The 25,193-nt window shown below is 29.7% G+C and overlaps 1 pseudogene; it reads left to right on the forward strand.

Moving 5' to 3' along the window:
• The first annotated feature begins 21,759 nt into the window (after positions 1-21,759).
• LOC107867195 lies at positions 21,760-23,867 on the forward strand (annotated as a pseudogene).
• The last annotated feature ends 1,326 nt before the right edge of the window (positions 23,868-25,193 follow it).

Genomic DNA, 25,193 nt, shown 5'->3' on the forward strand with positions numbered 1-25,193 from the left:
CTCACTCCGTCTCAAATTACCTGTCTCAAATTTTTTAATTTGATTTCTCATTTTATTTGTCTTTTTTCATTAATCAAACAATTTTTTTTTCTGTATTATATCCTTAGTAATTGATTACTTGCTAGTATTGAATTATCAAATCTTGAAAAATGTTGCAAAAACTTAGGTAATCCTATAACCCTAATTATCCATGCAAAATGTACTTTGGTATCAGTCATATAATAACTCTATCAATATTGAAACTAACAGCATGACAAAATTAATAGGGGCAAAATGGTAAAGTTTTATTACTAATCATTGTTTTCTTAATAACTGTGTCATCTCAATTTGGAACGGGTAACTTGAGAAGGAGAGAGTATTTTTCTATTCTAATCTATTTACTTATTAACAAGAGGAAAAACAAACAGTTGAGCATCAACATGTATGTATGCTTCAGTTAGCATGTATATTGTATGGGTGTTTGGTTTGTTGGTTGAAGCTCTACCTTTCATTTGGAAGGTCGCCCTATATATTTGTGCCCGTCAAATATAGACTATATTTTTGTGCCCGCCAAACATGCTTGGTTAGGCAATTTTGCCCATCGCAAAAAAACTGGGCTTGAGTTCTATTATTATTTTCCCTGGTTTTATCCCTTTTAACTTTATGATCCCTTCGTACTTTTCTTTTCTATTGGAATAAATTAAACATTTTCCACTTCATTATTTTTTATAGTTGGAGCTTAAATGTATTTGTTTTAAAATTTATTTATATTTTTATTTTTAAAATATTATGAAAATTATTTTGTTTAGCTAATTTATTCGAAATATACAATTAAATTTGCTCAAACAAATAATATCTCAAAATACATAGTCACATAATTTGATAGATTAGATCTCATGTAAAAGCTACTACATACTATTACAAATATATTTAGAATTTATTTAAAAGTTTCAAATTTTAAGTTGTATTTGTTCGTAATTTTCATAGATAATAGTTGAAAATATTTGAAAGATACAATAAGTCGCAAATATTGTTAATTCAAAATTATATTTCTCTAATATATAAGGAAGAATCCTTACTTTTAGTAGTCCTCACAACCACTTAGAATCATTCTTATGTTTACACATAATTATTGTAGTTGGCTTTTTACCATGCATTGTCATTTTTTGTGAGCCAACATTATGCTTGCATATAGTACTACTTTTGTTTGATTTATATAATTATATATGTGACCCTTTTGCCCCTCCGTCCGTCCTTTAATTTTTTATTTTTCTTATAGTTAAAATAGGAAATGATTAGGAGTAATAATTAATGTTATATTTTTTACTGTTTTGAGTAGAGTGTAATTTTTGTAAGGATTTTCTTTTCTTTTCTTTTCTTTTCATGGTGTTTTTAATGTGTACAATTCTTTTGAAGCCACTCATTTTTTGAAAATAAAATGTATTTTTATCAATTTATTCTCCATTAATATTTTTCCCGTCTCAAAATAGTTGACATGTAATTCTTCCATTTCAAAATAGTTGACATGTATATGTTTTGCACAAAAATTTAAAAAAAAAAAATAAGGGGTGCAAATTAACTAATATGCCCTTATTATCTTTTTAATATTGGTTACATGAATCTTATTCAATTAATGTGAAAATTAATTCCTATAGATATAATTAAAAAAAATTAACTCTTGATCTTTTATATATGTTGTTGTAAAACTAAGACGTGTGGATGTCCACTACTCTAGAAATTACTTTCACTACTTATCTCTATTATTTTCCTCCATTATGAAAATAATCTCCACCTTTTATGATCATTATTCTTTTAACCTTTCACATCCATAACCTCCACAACCTTTTGCATGCCTCTATATGACACTATAAATAGAGGCATAAGGATTCATATTATATACACTTGAACAATTGGAATAATGAAAAACTCTCATCTCTTGTCTTGTCTCCTTATTTTCTTGTTTCCTGTTGTAGACACATGATTTTGACCCTCCCGGAGTTTAATATATATATTTTTCGATATTAAATATTTATATTGGGTCTAATATTATTTAAATTTTTTTATTTTATTTTTATAAATTTTTTGTTAAAAAATAAAGTTAGTTTTGAGATGTTTTATTTTATTCTATTCTAATTTTTTTAAAAAATAATACAAAAATTTTTAAAAATATTTTCTTGTTAAGTTTTAAACAAATAAGTTAGTAGTTTTAGTACTTTTTAATTATATTTATTTTTAACTATTTTTAAACTTTTTTTGTATTTTTTAAATATAAAAAATTAATTAGTTATTTATATTTTTTATTATTATTATTATCCTATTATCTTATTTATTTATTTATTTTTATTTAATTATTATTATTAAAAAAAAGAATTGAATTATTAGGAAATTCAAAACTCCTCCTATCAGATAACAACTGTTCCCCCTTCAATTTTCCTCCGAGAATCCCATTATTTAAGGACTTATCCACCCCCAAGAAAAGTACGTACTATTCTCACACTGAGACTACATCATCAGATACTGCATCAGAAAATAAAAAAAAAACAGAGAAAAAAAAAAGAGTGAGAACACAAGTGAAGTAAAAAGAGAGGGAGATTCAAAAGTGAGAGTTCCATTCGAGTTTTTCGGTGACGGCTTTCTTATTTCTGTATTCAAATTATTTTGCCCTACAGGTTCTTATCCAACTCTGTAATATTTTTTTTTATAAATTCTCATGTGAATTAAAGTATGAATAATGTTTGTTTTATCTGATTTTGTGTGTTATATAGTAGTTCGTTGATTACTTATATGAGTTTTAATAATGAGTATGTATATTTAGTAGATTGATAATTTATAAGCATGCATGCATAAATATAATAATAGGAAGTTTTGGACAATGAATTTGATAGGAATAATAAAAACGGAGGTTAAAAAAAAAAGAGGCAAACCAAGCAACGAAAAATAATAAAAAAAGAAACAGAAGAGAAAGGAAATCTGAGGATCGAATTTGATATCAAGTTTCTTTCTCGTCTCACTGTGACTCAGAAATTTGGTCCCAAAAGCTATTGTTGGGTTCTTTAATTTTATGCAGTTTGGTGCGGGTTTTGTTGTGACATGTATATATTTTCATAAAATCATTTAAAGTAGGACGGGTGTTGGATTTGGCACATAGATGTGGGATTTCCTTAGCAAAGTAGAATTTTATTTTGTTTCTCATGGATGTTGTTCAATGTTATCATTCTACAAAGTGTAATACTATTTTATTTTGTGGAATAAGGTTTCAAAATTTACTGTGAAAAAGAAGGGGCATAACCACACAAACAACTCAAGATTGTAGAAGTACAATTAGTTAGATTTCGTCATGTTATTAAATATTTGTGTTAAAATAGAATTGTGCATGGTAAATTTTTTTTTACCCATTTTGTTCTTAATAATAATAATTATGAACTTGTTCATGAAGATATAATTATTTTTTTTTAATTATTATTATTAAAAAAGTTTGTAGTTCTTTAGGTTTCTTTTTCTAGTTGGATTGCATTGAGTAAATATAATTAGTTTCTTTTAAATTGCTTCGGTCATGGTTTCATGTAATATTAATTTACTTAATTTAGATGATTGAGGATTATTTAGTCACATGTCTATTTTACTTTAGTCAATATGGAATCATGTATTTTCGATTTGCCTTATTACTCCTGCTAGTTTCCTCTAGTGTTGTTGGAACGTTTTAATCCTAAGTTATATATTAATTATTAACGTGAGGTAAAATAAACTTATTCAAGATTTGTCATCATTAATAAGAAATGAAAAGAGTGGAAATACCCATTTGTAAGGGAGCAACGAGTTGCGGAATAATCCAAAATTCGTTGCAAAATAAAGAGCGAAAAATGAATAAGAAATTTTATTTCGAGTTTACAAGAGACGAACAAATGACTTTGAATGCTAAATAAGCTTTAGGCACGTTTAATATATTTGTCTCGATTGAGAATGCGGCGTACGCATCTTTCTGAGACGTTTAAAAATATTTCAAGGATGCAATAATGCACCTTGATAAAAATTATTCTAAAAATTAATTCCCACTAGCTTAATACAAGAGGTATAGATAGATACAAGATACTAAAATGAGCGAATTTAGGTCCTGACATAATTTATCAAAATAATTTAAGTATAAGTCAATAAAGCGACCGTGCTAGAACCACGAGACTCGAGGGGTGCCTCACACCTTTCCCTCGGTCAACAGAATTTCTTATCCAATCTTCTGTTTTTGCAGACCATAATAAGAGTCATTTTCTTTTTATTAGAGATTTACTAAGGTGACTTGGGACACCATAACTCAATTTCAAGTGGCGACTCTATAATTAAAACATTCCCTATTCAAAATCATCACTTTATTTGAAAAAACCTTCGACTCCGCCCTTCAAGCGAAAAAAGGGGTGTGACATCTCTGGCGACTCCACTGGGAAAATAATAAGAATTCGAGCCTTCGATATTGACTTTACTTGGTTTAATTATTGTTATATTGTGTTTGCTGGCCTTATGTGCTATTTGTCACTCATTTACTGCATTGATATTATTGAACTGTATTATATACTATCTTCTCTTGCACACCCCCTCTAAGTCTCTGAAATGAGGTAGAAGGAATGCAGTGCATGCATCCTACTTTCTTTTTGAGATAGCCGGCAACGAAGGCGGTGTTGCCCTGCAACCGACCAAGTTGTCCCTCCCCGGCTCGAGTGTCCACTCGGGTAAGTCAATCTAGACACCTATCCCTATTAGTCTTAAACTTAGAAGAACTAAAAACTCAGAATTTGCTTATCCCCATTAGGTGCCGCTTTATTTGCATCATATGCATTTGACTTAGCGGGACTCGGCATAGGGGTCGGGTCTTTCTAGGACAGGTGACCTATTTTATAAAGACCAGCATGTGCATCCTACGTGCTCTTTGACATTTGTTTGGAAGGCTATTTGTTTGTTGACAGGCTTTAGGCAACTTTAAAATGCAAGAGATTAAATTATCCTCAAATTTCGTGAATCATTTTTCAAAGAAAAAAATTATTTTTAAAAGAAAGAAAAATTTTAAATATACAGAAACATAGTTTATCAGTCTTCATGAACTACGAGAGTCTGATTCTCACTATTTTGATGGATATGTAGGAAGCTCTTTTCGGGGTACTACCCTATCTTTTGAAAAATTATTCATAGATTTGTTGAGAAATATTTTAAATATGACTACTTTCATAATTTTTTTTTTCTTATGCTCAGGTTTAATTTTTATATATATCTTATATAGCCCTAAATTTTTAGGGATCATGAGGTTTAATTTTACATAATAAATAAAAAATATATATATAAATTTTAACAGCCCTGAATCTTTAGGGATCATGAGGCTAAGTTTTACAAAATAAAAAATATAAATAATTTTAACAACCCTGAACCTTTAAGGGTTTTGTGGCTGAGTTTTGTACGACATAATTTTCAAGAACTACGCACATCTTATTCTCATTTTATTGAGATACGTAGGCAGTCCTTGATGGATTCGGTGATCTTTTAAAAAATGGTTGTCTTTCCTTTAAAACTAAAAAAAAAAAGTTATTTTCAAAAAATGAAGGCAACTTCAATTTTCAAGAACTACGCACACCTGATTCTCACATTAGTGAGATACGTAGGCAAGCCATATCGGGTTTGGTAATATTTTTAAGAAAAATTTTGAAAATGTCAAGCCTTGACACATTCGTTATTTTCAAAGTAAAAAATAATAAGGTGGTTGGTTTGTGGCTAAATTGGCATCTCACCAATACAACACCATGTTCTAAGAACAAGTAAGATGACCCACAAAAAAGATATAGGGTCTGAGATAAGTTGGTGTAAATTGTTAGAAATGAGGAATAATAAGAAATGATTTGAAAAGTGAGAAATTTGGAACAAAATATGAGAAACATCCAAATACTGAGAGAGAAAAAGAGAGTTCTCACAAGGATTTTTACATGTTTCAATATTCATTTGCCTCTAAACTCTATTACACCAAAGTTGGACATGTACGAGGGTCATGATGATCCTTTGACTCATATGAAAAAGTTTTGTAATCAATGAAGAGGAGTAGGGGAAAAGAGAAATTGCTGATGGCTTACTTTAGAGAGAGTTTGAGGTGACAAATTCAAAGTGATTGAGTTCAAAAAGAAAAAAAAAGATGATGTAGCAATGATTGTGGAGACTCCATTAAGGCCGACGTGCAGTTCAATGGCTAAAATATTAAGTTCGATAATTTAGAAGTCAATCTGCTTCCCACGAGGAAAGATTTTTGGTAGTTTTTTTTTTGTTTTCTTTCTACTACCCGAATTATTTTACGGTTGGAATTTGAGATATATCTTATCTTATTTTATTATAATTTCCATTCAAATTCTTTTATCTTTTGATCAACAAATGTGTGTCATTTTTATTTTTATTTTATTTTTTATTATATATTGTTTTTCTGTCTTTTTTTTCTTTAGATAGCTCTTTCTATGGTGATTCTAGAGATGTGATATGCATGTTGAATTCACAGACTGATCTTTAAATCTAATCTAATCCTGAAACATTTGACAAGAAGATAGAGTTGAAAGAAAAAAACATATAAGAAAATAAGTAAAGTGTTCGAGTATTTGGGGAGATAGTTACAACCTCTTTTGAATGTATTGAGGCAATCACTTTGTGAATCAGGAAATAAGTTGATCATCGATTAGAAGATTCAATTCGAGAATTTTGAATGGGTTCTATCGGAGGATATATAGTATCCACTATAAGGAAAAACAAAAGAAAGTTAGATCCAAAAGGGCACGAGTCACTCATCGAGAAAAAAGTATAATATAAGTGGACATATATATTTCACAAGCTTAAAAGAAGTGACGCAAGTGCATGAGCTTAGTCACGATCAGTGTTGAAAAGGATGCATATGATCTTCATTTCTACTCTCAGATTACATGTTATGTACTTGTGTTTTTAAGGATTGATATGACGAAGACATATCATTCTACTACCCAAATGTTGTGTCATCCTTTGTTACCCCTTTTGAGCTTTAGTGTTATTTTCTTTTATACCTCTCTTTTGGAATCAAAATAGAATTTGAAAAAGTCGAAAAAAAAAAGTATCAAGAAAAATGGAGTAAAAAAAAGAGTTGAAAAAAAAGAGAAAAAAAATCATCAGAACTCCAAATTCAAGCAAAAGAAATATCCTGAACTACGTTTGACCTGATTCTTGCTATGACAATATACGTAGAAAGCCCTACTCTGGGGTTCGGTTCAACCAAAAGAAAATTCAAATTATCCAGAATGAAATGAAACTGGGAAAAAAGTTTATTTTCTTAAAAGAGTCAATTCTAAAAGTTGTAAATCCCACCTCACTTCAAGTGTTGTTTAAGCTTCATGCCATCCCTTCTTTCTAACCTTATCCAAAAGCCAAGTCACAATCAAAGAAAGACCTTCAGATCAACTTTTGAGAATGTTAAGGCTACGCATGCAATGCATATGATGACACATTTTGGGAACCACTTGTCTTCCTTGGCATAAGGATTTAGGAGAGAAATGAGAGAGTCCTATTGGTGAAAACCCTTACGGGCACCGTAAGACGATGGTGAGTTGAGAAAAATGAAATAAGAGAGTCTAATTGGTGAAAACCTTCAAGATCACTGTAAGACAATTGTGAGTTGAAAAAAATGAATGAATGAGTAAAAATGAGAGTCTTATTGGTGAAAGCCTTTTTGGGAACTATAAGGCGACAGTGAGCTGAGAAAGAAATGAAAATGAGATAGGCGTGGGCAAAAATCCATTGAGGAGCCACTAGCCGAAGGAGGATTGTGATCTGGAGGGAGCATATTCATGATTGATTCCATTTCAAACTCACTAAGTGGACAAGAGTTGTAATGATTAGTGTGGGTAGATCAAGTGTTTAATTCAAAATGCATGCCATAATCTTTAGAGTTGACTATCATTTTCAGATAAATTTTTCTTTATTTTTATTTTTTTGGAAAGGGACATTCATTGTCTTTTCTTCCTTCTCTATATTACTATTTTTTTTTCTCTTTTTTGAGTCAGTTATTTTTTTTTAAAAAAAATTATCATTGTCATTTTTCTCGTGTCCTTGAGTCAAGTCCATTTCAAAACAAGTAGGAAAGGATCTCAAAACTTGCTACCAACTTCTTCAATTGCACAAAGTAAAACAAAAAAACAACACATGAAATAGACATGATTGTGAGACGAAATAAGGCATACAGAAAATTTTGTCAACAAATGAGTCTGGGAACTTATGAAAATACCAAGGTTCAAAGGGTTTATTTGAGAAGCATGGCAAAGCAGAGATACTGTGTTTGTCTCAAAGTCACTTCTAATAATATGAATTTGGGTCAATGATGCAGCAAGTCGGTGATGGATGCTAATGGTTGGAAGCAAGGTTAAATATGACAAGGGCAAGAGTGATTGGCACCAAAGCTAAAACCATAAACCTGCCACTATGTTTTTGAACTCACAAGTTTTCTTTGATGAAACAGGAAATATGTTACCTTCAAATTAAGGACTTCAGAGCATAAATATCAAGGGCTGCAATGCCTTATTTTCATAGATGCAGAAAACAATGTTGCTGTACAGGTTTGATAATCAAATTATGGTAAAAATTCAACCCCTAAGAGACGCACTTCCTAGTCTGAATAAGTCAGTTTTCATTTGTTAGGTGAAGCACTTCATAACTTGAACATACACTCCTAGAAGACACACTTTCTAGTCGAGTCCTTCAATTTAACACTTAGGAGACACAATTTCTAATTTTGGTCATCAGTTTTACTCTGACGAGACACATTTCTTTAGCATAGCTTTGATTCACACTCTTTCTGTACTTTTCAAAAACTTTAATCTGATGATGCTCACAAAATTTTCTAGTACTAACTGGGGCAAAAAAATTTGTTCGTGTTTATTGAATTTTACTTTCTGCTCAGGACCCTCCTGAAGAATGGGATAGGATCCTCCTGAAGAATGGGAATTTATTTTTGCACAAGACCCTCCTGAAGAATTGGAATTGAAGAATGAGAATTTACTTTTAAACAGGACTCTCCTGAAGAATGAAAATTTATTTTTACTCAGGACCCTCTTGAAGAATGAGAATTTACTTTGTATACAGGCTCCGCCTAAAGAATGGGATGTTATTTTTTTGTTTCACCTTTTACTTTGAGTTCAGGAACATATTTAATAAATCAAAAAGAGAAAGTCTAGGAGTCCACCTGAAAAACAAGGTGAAGGAATTGTAAGTTCAGGAGCCTGCCTGAAGAACAGGATGAAGAAAAAAAGAAGTCCATGAGCCCGCTTGAAGAATAGGGTGAAGGAATTATAATTTTAGGAGCCCGCCTGAAGAACAGCGTGAAGAAAAAAAAAGTCTAGGAGCCCGCCTGAAGAACAGGGTGAAGGAATTGTAAGTTCAGAAGCCTGCTTGAAGAACATGGTGAAGAAAAAAAGGAAGTCCAGGAGCCCGCCTGAAGAACAGGGTGAAGAAATTATAAATTCAGGAGCCCGCCTGAAGAACAGGGTGAAGAAATTGTAAATCCAGGAGCCCGCCTGAAGAACAGGGTGAAGAAATTATAAATTCAGGAGCCCGTCTGAAGAATAGGGTGAAGAAATTTTAAATCTAGGAGCCCGCCTGAAGAACAGGGTAAAGAAATTAGAAATTCAGGAGCCCGCCTGAAGAATAGGATAAAAAAATTGTAAGTCTAGGAGCCTACCTGAAGAACAGGGTAAAGAAATTGTAAGTCCAGGAGTCCGCCTGAAGAACAGGGTGAAGAAATTGTAAGTCCATCTGCCCGCCTGAAGAACAGGGTGAAGAAAAAAAGGAAGTACAGAAGCCCGCCTAAAGAACAAGGTGAAGAAAAAAAGGAAGTCCAGGAACCCACCTAAAGAACAGGGTGAAGAAAACCAAGAGTCCGCCTGAAGAACAGGGTGAAGGAAACGCAAGACAGGAGCCACCTGAAGAATAGGGTGAATTTTCAAGTTCAAGTCATGAAGATTAGAATCAAGATTCTAGAGAATGTAATTTTCACTTATATTTTTCATTTTTTTATTTTTGTTAGTCATTTGAATGTAAAAAACAGAAGTCGTAACCGAAAACTCGACGGAATCTCATTCGACTTTTAACTCTCTCTCTCCATATTACCTTTGAACTACTCGTGACCTGATTCCCTTATAATCCGGGATAGGTAGGATGTCCAAAACAAGGACTCAGTCACATTTTTCCTTTTATTTTAAGTTTAAGTTTATTTTATTCTTAGTTTTCAAATAATCGGATGATTAAAAATCATATCTTGTCTACTTCTTTGTATGAAAACTCTTCGAGATTTCACACAAAGAGGGGCAAAAATATAGACACGTGATTTTTGATTCTCCCTAAATTTTAACTTGTTTATCGATATTAAATATTTTATATTTATATATTTAATCATATATTATTTCGACTTTTATTTTTATTTTAATAAATTTTTAGTTAAAAAATAAATAATTAGATAAAGTTAACTTTGAGATATTTTATTTTTATTTTTATTCTAATTATAAAAATAATACAAAAATTAAAAAAAAAATCTTTCCTGTTATAAATTTTTAATAAATAAATTAGTAGTTTTAATACTATTTTATTATATTTATATTTGTCTATTTATAAATTGTTATTATATTTTGTTAAATATAAAATTAATTAATTATTATTATATTTATTATTGTTATTATTTTATTTATTATTATTATTATCTTTATTTATTATTATTACTATTATTTTCTATAATTAAAAAAATAAAAAATGAGAGAAATTTTTGAATTTTACATATCCCTCTCTCCCTTATCTGTTGATGAATGATCCCCCTTAAAAAACAACCGTTCCCCCCCAAAATTCCTCTACTTAAAGGACTCTCACCCTCCCAGAGAAAAACAGACGTACATTCTCACACTGTACACTGTATCAGACAAAAATCATAGAGCAAAAATACAAAAAAATAAAGAAGAGAAAGAGTAGAGATTTAAAATTTCAAAATTTCGCTTGAGGATTCCGATCACGATTTCGTGTTTCTTTTCAACTTAACACAGGTTTTATTTTAATCCTATGTAATTTATTGCATAAACTTCATTACAAATCAAGAATATGAATAAAGTTGTTTATGTAATTTTCATATAGTATTAATGTGTTGTTGATTTATTTGGAGAATATATATGTTATTATGTGTTGGATATTAAATTACTAATTGTTTATGTATATACTGTCAAGTTAAATTCGAAATAGAGAAGAATAGCGGATAGAAAAGAAAAGTGAAGAACAGGAGGAGATGGAGATCAAAACGAATCAAGAAAAACAAGAGAAGTATTTTTAAAAATATATAATAGCAAACAAAAAAAAAAAAAAAAAGCAGCGGATAGATATATGAAAAGAGAAAAGATCTAGCGGATTTTTGTTTAAATACCAAACATTATTTTTTTATTTTTTTGGTAGTGGATTAAGTTGAAAAAGGGTTATCATTTATTTTTTTTTTCTTTTATTCTTTTGAGTTTAATGTTCTGTATTTACTTTTAAATTTTATTTGATGTATGTTCAAAATCATTAGTAGTAATGTGGATCCGGTCTTTGGTTCGTTAGTTATTTTGCATGTGTTTAAAGTATCTCAGATGAATTGATATGTTTGAACTAAGGTTGTTACCTGTTTTAGATTTAGTCTAAAAATCAAAAGGCCCATGAGTTGTTGGTTCAAATACTGCTTCTTTTAATATTAATTATTATTATTATTATTATTATTATTATTATTATTTATTTATCATTTAGCCTAATCAATTTAATGTGAGTTGAATGAGATGATTTACAAATTCATTCAAGATCCATCGTAATAAAGAAAATAAAAGTAAAGAAAAATGCATTTATAAGGGAGCAAATTAAGTTATGACTAATTCAAGATTCGTTGCAAATTTGAAAAGAAAAAGAGTGAAGAGAGTAAAATGGATAAGACAAAAATTGTTACAAGTTTATAAATGATGAATGAACGTCTTTTAATATTAGATAAATTTTAGGTATTTTTAAAATATTTCGTCTCAATTAAGAATGTGGGCTACATATCTTTTCGAGACATTTTAAAATTTAAGGATGCAGTAATGCACCTTGACATATAGCTTTAAAAATTAATTTTCATCAATTTATTTAACATAAGCGACGTAGATAGTTATTTTCGGTGTAATAAAAATGAGCGAATTGATGCCTTAAGACAATTTTATCAAAAAATAGTTTAACTCAAGATAAGTTAATAAAGCGACCGTGCTAGAACTACGGGACTCGAGGGTGTCTCACACCTTCCCCTCAGTTAACAGAACTCCTTACCCGATCTTCTGTTTTTGCAGACCATAATAAGAGTCATTTTCTTTTGATTAGGGTTTTACTAAGGTGACTTGAAACACTATAACTCAATTCCAAGTGGCAACTCTATAATTGAAACATTCCCTATTCAAAATCGTCACTTTAATTAAAAAAACCCTTCGACTCGGCCCTTCGTGCGAAAAAAAGGGTGTGACACCTGTAACCACTTATCATTCCAATTACTTCATCCATAAATCTTTTCTTTATTTCCAAATAACGATACACTCTGAAAAAGTAAAGGAGAAGCTTCTATTCTAGAAGCGGTAGCTTTCCGCCTCCCTTGGGATGAGAAGATTATAAATTATTCATGTTGAACTACATACAATCTTCATGTAATTAGTTGTTTTTTCTAATTTATTTTTTAGAATTCAAATTAATAAGGGGTGCAAATTAACTAATATGACCTTATTATCTTTTTAATATTGGTTACGTGAATCTTATTCAGTTAATGTGAAAATTAATTACTACAAATATAATTGAAAAAAATTTAACTCTTGATCTTTTATATATGTTGTTGTAAAACTAATACATGTGAATGTCCACTACTTATCTCTGTTATTTTCCTTCATTATGAAGATACCTCCACCATTTATGATCATTATTTTTGTAACCTTTCACATCCATAACCTCAACAACCTTTTGCATGTCTGACACTATAAATAAAGGCATAAGGATTCATATTGTATACAGTTGTACACTTGAACAATTGGAATAATTAAAAACTCATCTCTTGTCTTGTCTCCTTATTTTCTTGTTTACTGTAACAACTTGTCATTCCAATTACTTCATCCATAAATCTTTTCTTTATTTTAAAATAACGATACGCTCTAAAAAAAATAAAGGAGAAGCTTTCATTCTAGAAGCGGTAGCTTCCTGCCTCCCTCAGGATGAGAAGATTATAAATTATTCATGTTGAACTACATACAATCTTCATGTAATTAGTTCTTTTTTTCTAATTTATTTTTTAGAATTCAATAAAAAATATTATAGATAATTTTATCCACACCTTTAAAACATGCATTATAAATACTAAAAGTAGAAATTAGTGAACGATGTCATATAGTATTGAAAATAAAGGTATCGTCATTAATCGACATTGAATTGTCTTTGAAATTTCTTGTTGGTAAACTAAGGATTTATTTTTAAGCATAACACATATAGAAAGAAATAACTAGATTGATTTTGAAATAAAGTTTAGTGAATTTAAGTTTTTTTGTGAAATTTCATTTAAGACTAATCTTAAATCATCACATTTAACTGTCATAAAATCATGACGGAAAGAATTATGAGTGAAAATTTAATTAATATAAAAATCTATATATTTCTCAATCTATATAAAAAAAAATGCATGCACAGTAGTTCATAAAATGTCGAATTGCAATTATCATAATTTCTCATGTTAGTTTATATAATATCAAATCAATTATTTTCTTTCGAATTTGTTAAAAATTTCGCGCTAAACTTGCTTCCTCATAAATTATTATTTTCTTTAAAACTTATTCAATTATTTGACTAAGGAACATAATAATTATGAAATTTATCAAAAAAAGAAATAATAATAATCAAGTGCAAATACATTCAATTAATTATGCAACAAAAATAACATAAATTATGCTTATTCAATCAATTAAAATTATATTTGTTATATTTAGAGTTTGGGCCCGCGCTTAGCACGGGCACGTGGGACTAGTTATGTATACGGGACAATCCAAGGACTTTGGTAGTCGTCACAAAAGTTTCCAACTTAATTTTAATCTTTTCAATTAATTACTTTTATGCCATGATTTTATCTTTTATAGTAATTTAATTAATTTCTTAATCCTATAATACTGTGACCTTTGGTTGATATAAATGAAGTTATTTTATCTTCTTTCTTGCTATATGGACCTTTGCACTTGGTGCGTGTATCACAGTATGAGAATCTATTATTAAAGTTTTTTCTTGTAATTTTAATTATTTAATTAACTATTTAAAAAAAAAATGGGAATAGGACAAGGGGAATTAAGGAGGAGATTACAAAGCAAAGAATCAAATATTTATCAATAAAAAGAAGCTTAGGTAGTTAATCAATTGAACGATTAAAATTCTCATATTGTTTAACTAATCAATAAATCATTTTTAAAATCTTTCATTGTAATATTTTGTTTCTCATACTTATATATTATTTAATCAAGTCAATTACAAAATATAAATGTCAAATAACCTTTAATTATTTTATTTATTAAATTGCTTGTACTTCATTCTTTACGAAGTACAAGACCAAAAAACTTTAATTTTTTTCTTTGCTACTCACAAGGCCAAGAAGCTTTAATTTGACTATCTTTTGTTAATTTTTAATCAAAATAAATCATATAATTATTTTTTGTAAATGAAAATAACCTTAACAAAATTAATCTTTTATATAAACTTTTTTTTTTAAATAGTTTAAGAAAAAAAAATTGAATGCGGAGAACTTTTTTCTGTTGCACGAATAATTCATTACTTTTTTTCTTCTTTCTTAGTATTAATCTTTAGTAATATATTTTTCATAAGAAAGAATTTTGTCCAACTACTGTGGGGATAAAGAAGAGAAAAAAAAAGAGGGGTTAAAATTAGTTACTGTACAAGGTTATATTTTATTTCTATCTAATCCAGTATGATTTTGATGTATTTCTTAATTATCTTTTATAAATTGAATAATACTTTTTGTGGACAATTTTATCCATTGATTTTGAAAGTATCAAACATATTTCATATATTGAAAACTAAAATTATTGATAAAGTTAAAAATTAAGGTAATAATATGAATTAAGATCAAATTACTTTTGAATCTCTTTTCTGGTCAATTGAGAATCAATATTTCTAAGCATCAACCATATAGAGAGAGTCAATTTACTCTCGATGTTCATTTTAGTGAGTATAATTTTTTTCTTAAATTGGTATAAAATTACACTTAAAGCACCACATTTAACTAGCATGAATTCTTGTCATGTGAAATTATAAATAAAATCATATATTTTTTATCACACACAAGAAGACTTGAGTAAAATAATTAATCCACTTGATGACTTTCGTCTTCATCTTCCTGATTGCAAAGATGAACGTGAATTGAGAAATTAGAAAAGAAATTAATTATATGCTTATAAATTAGTTGACTAATATTTTCAATTTTTATGATCTTTGCAAGTTATCATTATTATATATATATATATATTAAAGTATGTTAGTCATAAAATATCAAATTACTTGAGTTTGAGTATGGGCTTAGCACAGGCCTTATAAAACTAGGCTATATATAAGGGAGAACATCTATTATGGTAGTCCTCACGTGACTGTATTTTGTCTATTTTATCCTTAATTGAGTTTTAATGACCTTTTAAGATCTCATCTATTTTAGTAAATTTGAACAATTACATGGACATTTAAAATGATATACAAAATGATGAATCATAAAGAAGTGATAGTGACACTATAAAATATCTATTTATCCAACTAAATTTAAAATTAATTAAAATTTTTATTGTCGTCTTATATGTGGATAACAATAATTTAATTAAAAAAAAAGAATTCTTAATCCTCGCAAGAAATTTGTGAAGTTTTAATAAACTTGTAAGGACTCATTGAAGAAATATCTACAAAAAGTATTTTATTGAGTTCGACTTTTAATAGTTTAATTTATCATAAATCATACAATAGTTTGAAGCATCAAATATTTTTATATTAATCAAATATTGTATATACTTTTTAAAAAATGAACTAGCCAATGTAAAGTTTAATTGAGAAAAAATAATGAAATTAATTATACATAACGAAAAAATCAACTTAGATCGTTAAAAACTTTCATTCAAAAACTTTCAGTGAAATAAAAAGGAGAAATTTTTTCGTGTTTGCATTTTTGTGTGAGGATTTGTTTGAAAATTAAAAGAAAGACTAAAATATACCATTAGAAAAATTATTATCTTTAACTTATAAAAGCTTTTGCTCCGTTTTAATTTATTTGTTTAGTCTTGACTTAACACAAAGTTAAAGAAAAAAGTAATGAATATTTTTAATTTTATGATCTTAAACTAAAAATATATAGAAAGGACCAAAATATTTATTGATCTTGTTGTCTTAAACATGTCACGTGGAAAGTTGCAATTAACCCAGAAAGAAAAGAGATATTTTTTAAAAAATGAATTTAAAAAATAAGACAAAAATTAAAACAGATATATAATTTAACATTTTAAAAATATTAAAAAATAATCAAACTAGACCGTAAACTAATATAATGGTACAAAACAAACAAAAAACAAAAATAATAAGTTAACAAAAATTACAAATAAAAATATTAATATAATTTGGTCCCGGGCTTAGCACGGGCTAAACGACACTAGTATTTACAATAAGTCACCATCATTGACATTTTAAAATAATTAAAAGATATATACAAAAATTATAATAAAAGAAAATATTGATTAAATCACAAATTTAAAAGATGTCACATAAATTGGAATGAAGAAAATATTATTTTCATTTACAAATACTATCAACAATTAAATTAATATTATACTGTAAAAAAAGCATGCTATCTGATTTCATATTGTTGGCCCGTGCGCGTTTCCCAACTAGTCTAATCTATAAGGGGTCGTTTGGTAGAGTGTATTGAAAAATATAATGCATGCATTAGTTAATGTGTACTAGTTGTACCTTATTTGGTACCTTTTTTTGTCTATATACAACTAACGCAAACATTAGTTATACACACTATTGTGTATTGAAGTGTGTATTAGTAATACACTCCATTTTTTATGTATTAATAATACAAAGACTTTTAACAAATGCATTAACTTATTAAATGACCTTAACACCTCTCAATTTCCCTCTCAAAATATTTCACAATTTCTTTTCCCGCCATTTTTATTTTCAACAATGATTTTTCTCAAAACATTTCACAATTTCTTTTCCCACCATTTTAATTTACAACAATGAATAGTTGATTTAAATAACCACAACATATTTTTGCTTTGCTTCGAGGGTCTTTAAATAGATTAAAAAAATTGAGACTATTCGTTAATTTTACATCTTGTATTTTCTTTTTGTTTTGACTATGTTAATCCGTCAGTGTAACATTTCATGCGCAAAGACTAAGGTCTTGCAATTAATCATAATTTCTATATACTAGTTCAACAATACTAATTATGTTTGAGATGACAAAAGAACTTTGTTGCAAAAAAAGTGTACAAAGTCAAAGAAGGATATTTTTGTAAACAAACACTTCTCTTATAGAAATTATGTAAGATACGTTATTTCTTATATATCAAACCAAACAATATATAAGAAGTAATTCATGCATAACTAATTCAAACATAACTAATACAAACATTACTAATGCAATCATTACTAATACACAATATTTTAAATTATTGTTATACACTCCACCAACACAAAGGCGAACCCAGGATTTGAAGTTCGTGGGTGCACCGATGTTGTCAAAGACGCGCATAAGCCTCGAAGCAAGACTCAAATTGTGTTGAGCGCTCGCCTCGCTTGATGTGCAGCTTAGGTTCTAATTTCTAATACATATTTTCTCTTGTCAATGAAGCTAAAGAGACGAACTATTTCACTTTATCAAAACAAAAAAAAAATTGTTCATATATTTGTCATTTATACTTATATTATTAGTCTTGGACAAGACATATATTTATATTTTTTCTCTCTTTATACCTTTTTCCGTTAAATCTCACATTTTATTTGGACTTTGTGCTTAAATACAATAGACCGCGAAGTTTTTTTACGCTTATTGCTTTTGATAATACTGTGGTACACAATATTATCTTAAGACGTCAGAAAAACTTTCAGTGTCGATTAAGGGATATTATCATATTCAATTGGTCGTCAAAGATATGAACAATACCGAAAAAATAAATATATAGAATAAATATGAGTTTTAAGCTAATAACTTTACTTTCTTATAATATGAAGCTTACTTTAAAAATAATTGAATAATTGATTGAGGTAGCTCAATGGTCAAGAATGATTCATTTTACGAGATGATTGCAGGTTGGAATCCCTAATCCAACAATTTTGTATGACTCAATCATGTGGATGGAAGGCATGACTTCAACCAACTCACCTAGGTGCACTACCCATTAATCTGACTCAATCATGTGGATGGACGGTATGACTTCAACCAACTCACCTAGGTGCACTACCCATTAATCTCTAGGTTCACTATCATTAATCTTAAGGTGTACACCCCACTGACACATGTGGTCCGCCTCTGCCACCAAATGACCCCTAAGTGAGAGTTGAAGCACCTCTCTGTCAACAGTCAACACTCAATACGTACGCTATGGTCATAATATTTATGACGAAGGCATTTCAGTGTATTTAAGTTTGTTTTTGTGCATTACTTGCTTGTTCTCTAGGCTATAATATTTTGTTTTAGCTCACAAATACTAGTAGAACTAATTGTTTTCGTTCAATTGTCAAACTTGTCATGCCTTTTGAAATATGAGCCCACAAAGTTAGATTTGTAAATGTATTAAAACAATGCCATGTTATTGATGAAGAAATTGATTTACTGTAGATGCTTTGTAAATATTTTGATCCTTTGGTCAATTTACCCCTTGCTTACATATTTTTCTTGCACAATCCAACTCCATGCCACATGGTTACCATGGGATCCACTTTCTCTTTTTTTTTTTTTTCATTTTCCCTAGCCATCGTTTTCTCTACTTGCTCTTCTATTGACATTGACATTGACATTGATAGATTTTACTATATTGTAAATATTCCTTTTTGCGGGTACATTAATTAAATTATAAATACTTATGAAATCTTTTGAAATACTATTCTCAATGATATAATGTGTATTTTAACTTTTATTCTCTTTTGTTAATATGTTTATTTGATTTCCACTTGATATGAGAGTAAGAATATATATATAAAAATTACTGTTGAATTTAATACGGTCAAACCTCTCTATAATGATAACGTTTGTTTGAAAATTTCATGACTGTTTTAGAGAGATGCTATTATATATGTATACTGACATTTAATATTTAGATTTATTTATCTGTTATAAATAAAAGTGAAAAAAAAAATAGAAAGAGCATGAATATAAAAAAGGCAAACATTAGTAGTTTTTTCCTTGTGAAGTTATGAAATAACTAATATGCATCATTTAAAAATAATTTTAAAAAAAAATTATATATTCATACTTTAAATTTACTATGTGCATGACGTTAATAATGATTAACATAAATATTTAATATTTTATTTTATGCATAATATATTTCTTGCAATATTTAAGTATGATGTTATATAAATGTAATTTTATAAAGAGTGTACCACTATAATAAATATCATTACTGTTGTGGGTAGAATGTCTATAGAGAGTAAAATATAATTTGAAAAATCGATTTTAGAGGAAATCAAACCGCTATTGTTGAATATTGTTATAATGATGCGACGTGAACTAACAGTTAGTTGAATCTCTAATCTCCACTTTTCAAAACAGTTTTTTTACTTTTTTCAATTTTTTAATTTTTTTTTGTAATACTGAGTAAGAGTGGGTTGGTTTTTTTTAAGGGATTAAATTTTTAGTGGGTCCAATCTAATAACGTGAACTTCTAATAAGAAGTCACGTGGTAAAATTGTTTTTGAAAAGCTACTATTAAAAATATAGCATAAATAAGTCTGTTTTGTAGCGGTAATGGTGTAAACGAGCTAATTAACCTTTTAATGAATAATATATAAGTCATTTCTAATAATTTGATGACATATTTAAGTCTTATTACTTAACCAAAATTAGTACTTCCTTCGTTTAAAAAAGAATGATCTACTTTTCTTTTTAGTCTATTTCAAAAAGATTGACCTCTTTCATTTTTTGGCAATACTTTAATTTCAACTTTTTACATGACATGTTTAGGACCATAAGATTAAAGGGCATTTTGATACATTTGAAATAACTTTAATTTAAAGTCACAAGATTCAAATTTTTTATTTTTTTTCTTAAATTTTATGTTAAATTAAAGTAGGTCATTTTTTTTTAAACGAAGAGAGTATTAGTATTAGACGCCAAATGCTTGTTACACTCATTAGTCGTGATTCGTGGCCTTTCGTTTTCAGTCTCATCTTTTCCTTATCTCTCTGCTTCATCCTTTTATGATAAAGTGAATTTGTCAATTACTTGATCAATTTCCCTTTGTTGATAATGTAAGTCTACTTGTTTAGTATATTTCTCTTTTCACATACTTTTTATCTTACCTTTTAAAACACAAAAAAAGTTTCAAGTAAAATGATGAAAGTCATTTTGAGTAAGATATACAAGGCATAATACATAGACATAGTCTTTAACTTGGTTTTAGATAAGAATGATACCCTTTTAACTTTGAATGTATATAAATATACTTAACATTGTATAAAGTGATACAAATAGACACACATATTTTAAGTGATATCTCAGACGAATTACCACAGGAACAATATCTGTACTTATTCAACTTTATATAAGTTTAAATGCTTATTTTCATATTAAAGTAGGAGAATATAGATGGCAATTAAAGCCAAGTTAAAAGACATATTGATGTTTTATGCCTGTATACAAACTTCTTGTTTGTGGGATTAGTAATTAGTTGAAACTTGACAACCATGGATGTATGTCACCGCTGCTGTAGATTGGACCGGCTCGTGCTAGTGACAGGGGTGGACCCATATGTTATTTTGGGTGCTCCGACACCCATTAAATTCAACGTACAATAGGTATTATTATATAAGATATTGAAAAAATGGTATAAAAAATAAAAAGCACCCACAGAATTAAAATTTATCTAGGTGCTCTGGCTTTAGGTGGATCTTTTATGTCCAGGTGTTCATATGAGTTTGATTTTTCTTGTATTACTTTTTTTTTACTTCTTAATTTATTAAATTAAAAGTACTTTTTGTATTTTTTTAATTACTCAAACAAAAAAATTAAAAATCTTTTGACTTTCTCCGCAAAAAATTTTACTATTCCAAAACTTAAACACCAAATTTTAATGTTGCATTTAAATAGTTATATATTTATATTATGTCATCATTAGCAAATTATATTAAAAGAAAAATCAGTGGATTGGGGTTCGAACACACGTCCGCGGCAGAAGAGAGACCCTTATTAATGTTGGTCTATCACCACTAGGCCAAGCGATAATGTTTGTCAATGGGTTCACACTATATAATCATATATATATATTCAAAATTTTAGTGTAAATATAGAGTTTACGTAAAAGTTACTGGATTCGCCCGAATCCTACACTGTAGCTCCACCCTGATTAAAATATCCACAACCTTAAAATTCTGGTTCTGTCACTGCTAAAATTGTCAATTATTTAAATACGTCAGCCATATGGTCATTGCTTACGAAAATTAGCCTCCACGCGCCGCAACTGATATACTATATACAACGCACGTCTGTTTTATAACACTACACTGCACTGGTCCCTGAGTTCTAAGCTCTACAATTATCTGTTGTTTCAACTTTTCACCCATGGAGAACCTGAACTCTAACTACTACTACTTAGTTATCTTGCTTTTTTTGGTTATCTTTTTATTGAAACACTTGCTTCAACCAGGAAAACGTTTACCACCTAGTCCTCTATCTCTTCCAATAATAGGCCATCTTTACCTTATCAAAAATTCATTTCACCAGACATTAACCTCTTTATCGACTAAATATGGACCAATTTTACACCTCCGGCTAGGCTGTCGAAATTTGCTTGTTGTGTCTTCTCCATCTGCCGTGGAAGAATGCTTCACAAAAAACGACATTGTATTTGCAAACCGTCCTCCTACTATGGTTGGAGATAAGTTTTCCTTTAACTATAAGGCTGTTGTATGGGCTCCTTATGGTTATCTTTGGAGGGCTCTCCGCCGTCTAATGGTAATCGAGCTCTTCTCTTTCAATAGCCTTCAAAAGTCTTCTGCACTGAGGCGTGAAGAAATTGGAATTCTTATTCGCAGTTTGTTTAAAACAAGCAATAAGAATGATACTAATGGTGCAAAAGTTAACTTGAGTAGCTGGGTTTTTACTTTTGCATTCAATATTATGACGAGAACTGGTACTGGGAAACGCTGTGTAAGTGAGGAAGACATAGGAACTGAGAAGGGTAAACAAATCATTGAAGAGATAAGGGAAGTTTTCTTCGCTACATTGGTGGTTTTGAACGTGTGTGATTTCTTGCCAGTATTGAAATGCTTTGGGTACAAAGGGATTGAGAAAAGGATGGTCTCAACTCACAAGAAGAGAAATGATTTCTTTAACAACTTACTAGACGAATTTCGACAGAAGAAAGTTGCTCCTGTTAGTGTTTCAGAATCAACTACTGATAGAAACAAGGAGAAGAAGGGCACACTGGTTGAAACTCTCTTGTCTCTACAAGAATCAGAACCCGAATTCTACACAGATGATCTCATTAAAGGTCTACTAATGGTACGTTCCGTCAACGAGCGCCTAATCTGGTTAAAATTTACTTACTTTGGATCAAATTTATTCGTAGATCTTATTGTTCCTGTTCACTGATATGTAACTTGAGATAGAAGTTAATTAACCTTAAAATTGTATTAAGAACAATTTCCGGATATAGAATCGCCACATAAGTTTTTGAGAACTTTGTTGTACAATTTAAAAGGTAAAAAAGATCAAATAGTATGCCAACAGGATATTATTCCTAAACTCTTGTCAATTTTTTGAGTTTTAAGGTAACTTCATTAGTTAGACTTGTGCATTTGTTTGAACAAAAGTTTTTGCCTAATATACATCTTGTTTGCCAGATTTTGTTTGTTGCGGGTACAGATACCACATCGATGACCATTCAATGGGCGATGCGGCTTCTTTTAGCTCACCCTGAGGCATTTCACAAGCTGAGAGCTGAAATCGATAGCAAAGTGGGGAACGAACGCTTTCTAAATGAATCTGATCTCACTAATCTTCCTTATCTGCATTATGTTGTAAATGAGACTTTGCGATTGTACCCTCCAGTACCGCTTCTGTTGCCTCACTACTCATTAGAAGATTCTACTGTTGGTGGCTACGATGTACCAAAACATACGATCCTAATGGTTAACGCCTGGGCCATTCATAGGGCCCCCGAGTTGTGGGACGAGCCTGAAAAGTTTAAACCGGAGAGATTTGAGGTTATGGAAGGTGAAAAAGAAGGGTTCAGTTATAAATTTGTACCATTTGGTATGGGGAGAAGAGCGTGCCCTGGAGCCGCAATGGGCTTACGCACTGCCTCGTTGGTTTTAGGTTCTTTGATTCAGTGGTTTGATTGGAAAAATGTGGATTTTGAACAAAACTTGGATGCATGCTATAATTCTAGGATGAGTTTGAACAAGGAGAAACCTTTTGAGGCCATATGCATTCCACGCCAGAATTGTATTCAGTTCCTTGATCAGCTCTAAGTCTACTTATCTATCATCATATAGATATGTTCTCCTGTTTATTTATTATGTATGCAGTGTAAGGATTTACCTTTGTGTTCGAAGGGAATGTTTATAAATAAGCATATGAGTTTTATCGACAAGGTGGAAATGGAACGAATGAAACAACTCTTTCACATCCTTTATCCAAGTACGTTGTATTTGTCGATTACTTCAACTCGTCAGCAATAGGATCATGCCTTTAGGGACTACGGTACTTCCAATAATATTATTATCATCCTATTGTAAGGTATTGGACTTAGTTTTTTTATCGATTAAATAAGTAGCTGATGTGAGATTTATATAACCTCGGCTCTCCCACCTTACACTTTGTTTTAATTACTACTTAAAACATATTATATTGTATGATTTTTCGTGGTACCGTAACAATGAAAAGCTTATTTTACGAAACAATCGATTTGATGTAATCCCATTATTATTTCTTAGTTCCTCGATTCATTCTGCGAAGCGAAATTCGTTATTGGCAAAACAATTATTTTGGTTATATTATTTTGGGCTTTGTTCTAACCGAACCTATTGCATTCTTAATTTCTCTTTCCAATAAGATCCTTAATTAACATTTTATCATTCTGTTTTCCTATGTATCCTATATATATATATATATATATATATATATATATATATATATCTATAAATTGTTTACATGTATAGTGTCACCCCCCTTTTCACCGCACCCGACCCCCCATTAGGGAGTTGGTTTTGGAGAAAATTGGTCTTTCCAATTAAAGTGACGTTTTGAAAAGGGATTATTTTATTTACAGAGTCGCCACTTGGAATTGAGTTTGGGTGTTCCAAGTCACCTTATTGAATCCCTATTCAAAAGGAAATGACTCTTTAATTTTTATTTTTCGATCTGCGAACTAGAAATCCGGATAAGGAATTCTGTTGACCGAGGGGAAGGTGTTAGGCACCCCTCGAGTCCCGTGGTTCTAGCACGGTCGCTTTAATGACTTACGTCCGGCTTAAATTAATTTTTTTTTTTAGGACTTATAATATTTGTTAACCTAAAAGTTGTTTGCCTCCCGCTTTTAATTTATTTTGGAATTATTTATTATATTGACGTGTGGCTTACCGATAGTAGCACTTTTCAGCCTCACCGCAAATTTTGGCACGTTTCTCGCGCCTTTAGGGTATTTATGAATCGTCCCCATTTTCGTAGTCTAACTGAGCCCCTCATAGGTTTAAAATCTACCCACCTAATTCAATCGATTTCAAACGGTAGGTCAATTTATTATAACGAATGGTCGGTAGCAGGGCTTTCCAACTTATCGTTAATTTTTGCTTATATGTTAAACTTTAAATTTTCTTTTGATCAAACCTAAACTCATTTTTTTATTTTTTTTAAGTTATCCTCTTATTTTCTAAAGAAGTGATTGTACACATAATTCTATATTTCTTAACCCAAT

This window comes from Capsicum annuum, chromosome 4, assembly GCF_002878395.1.
Source record: "Capsicum annuum cultivar UCD-10X-F1 chromosome 4, UCD10Xv1.1, whole genome shotgun sequence".
NCBI lineage: Eukaryota > Viridiplantae > Streptophyta > Magnoliopsida > Solanales > Solanaceae > Capsicum > Capsicum annuum.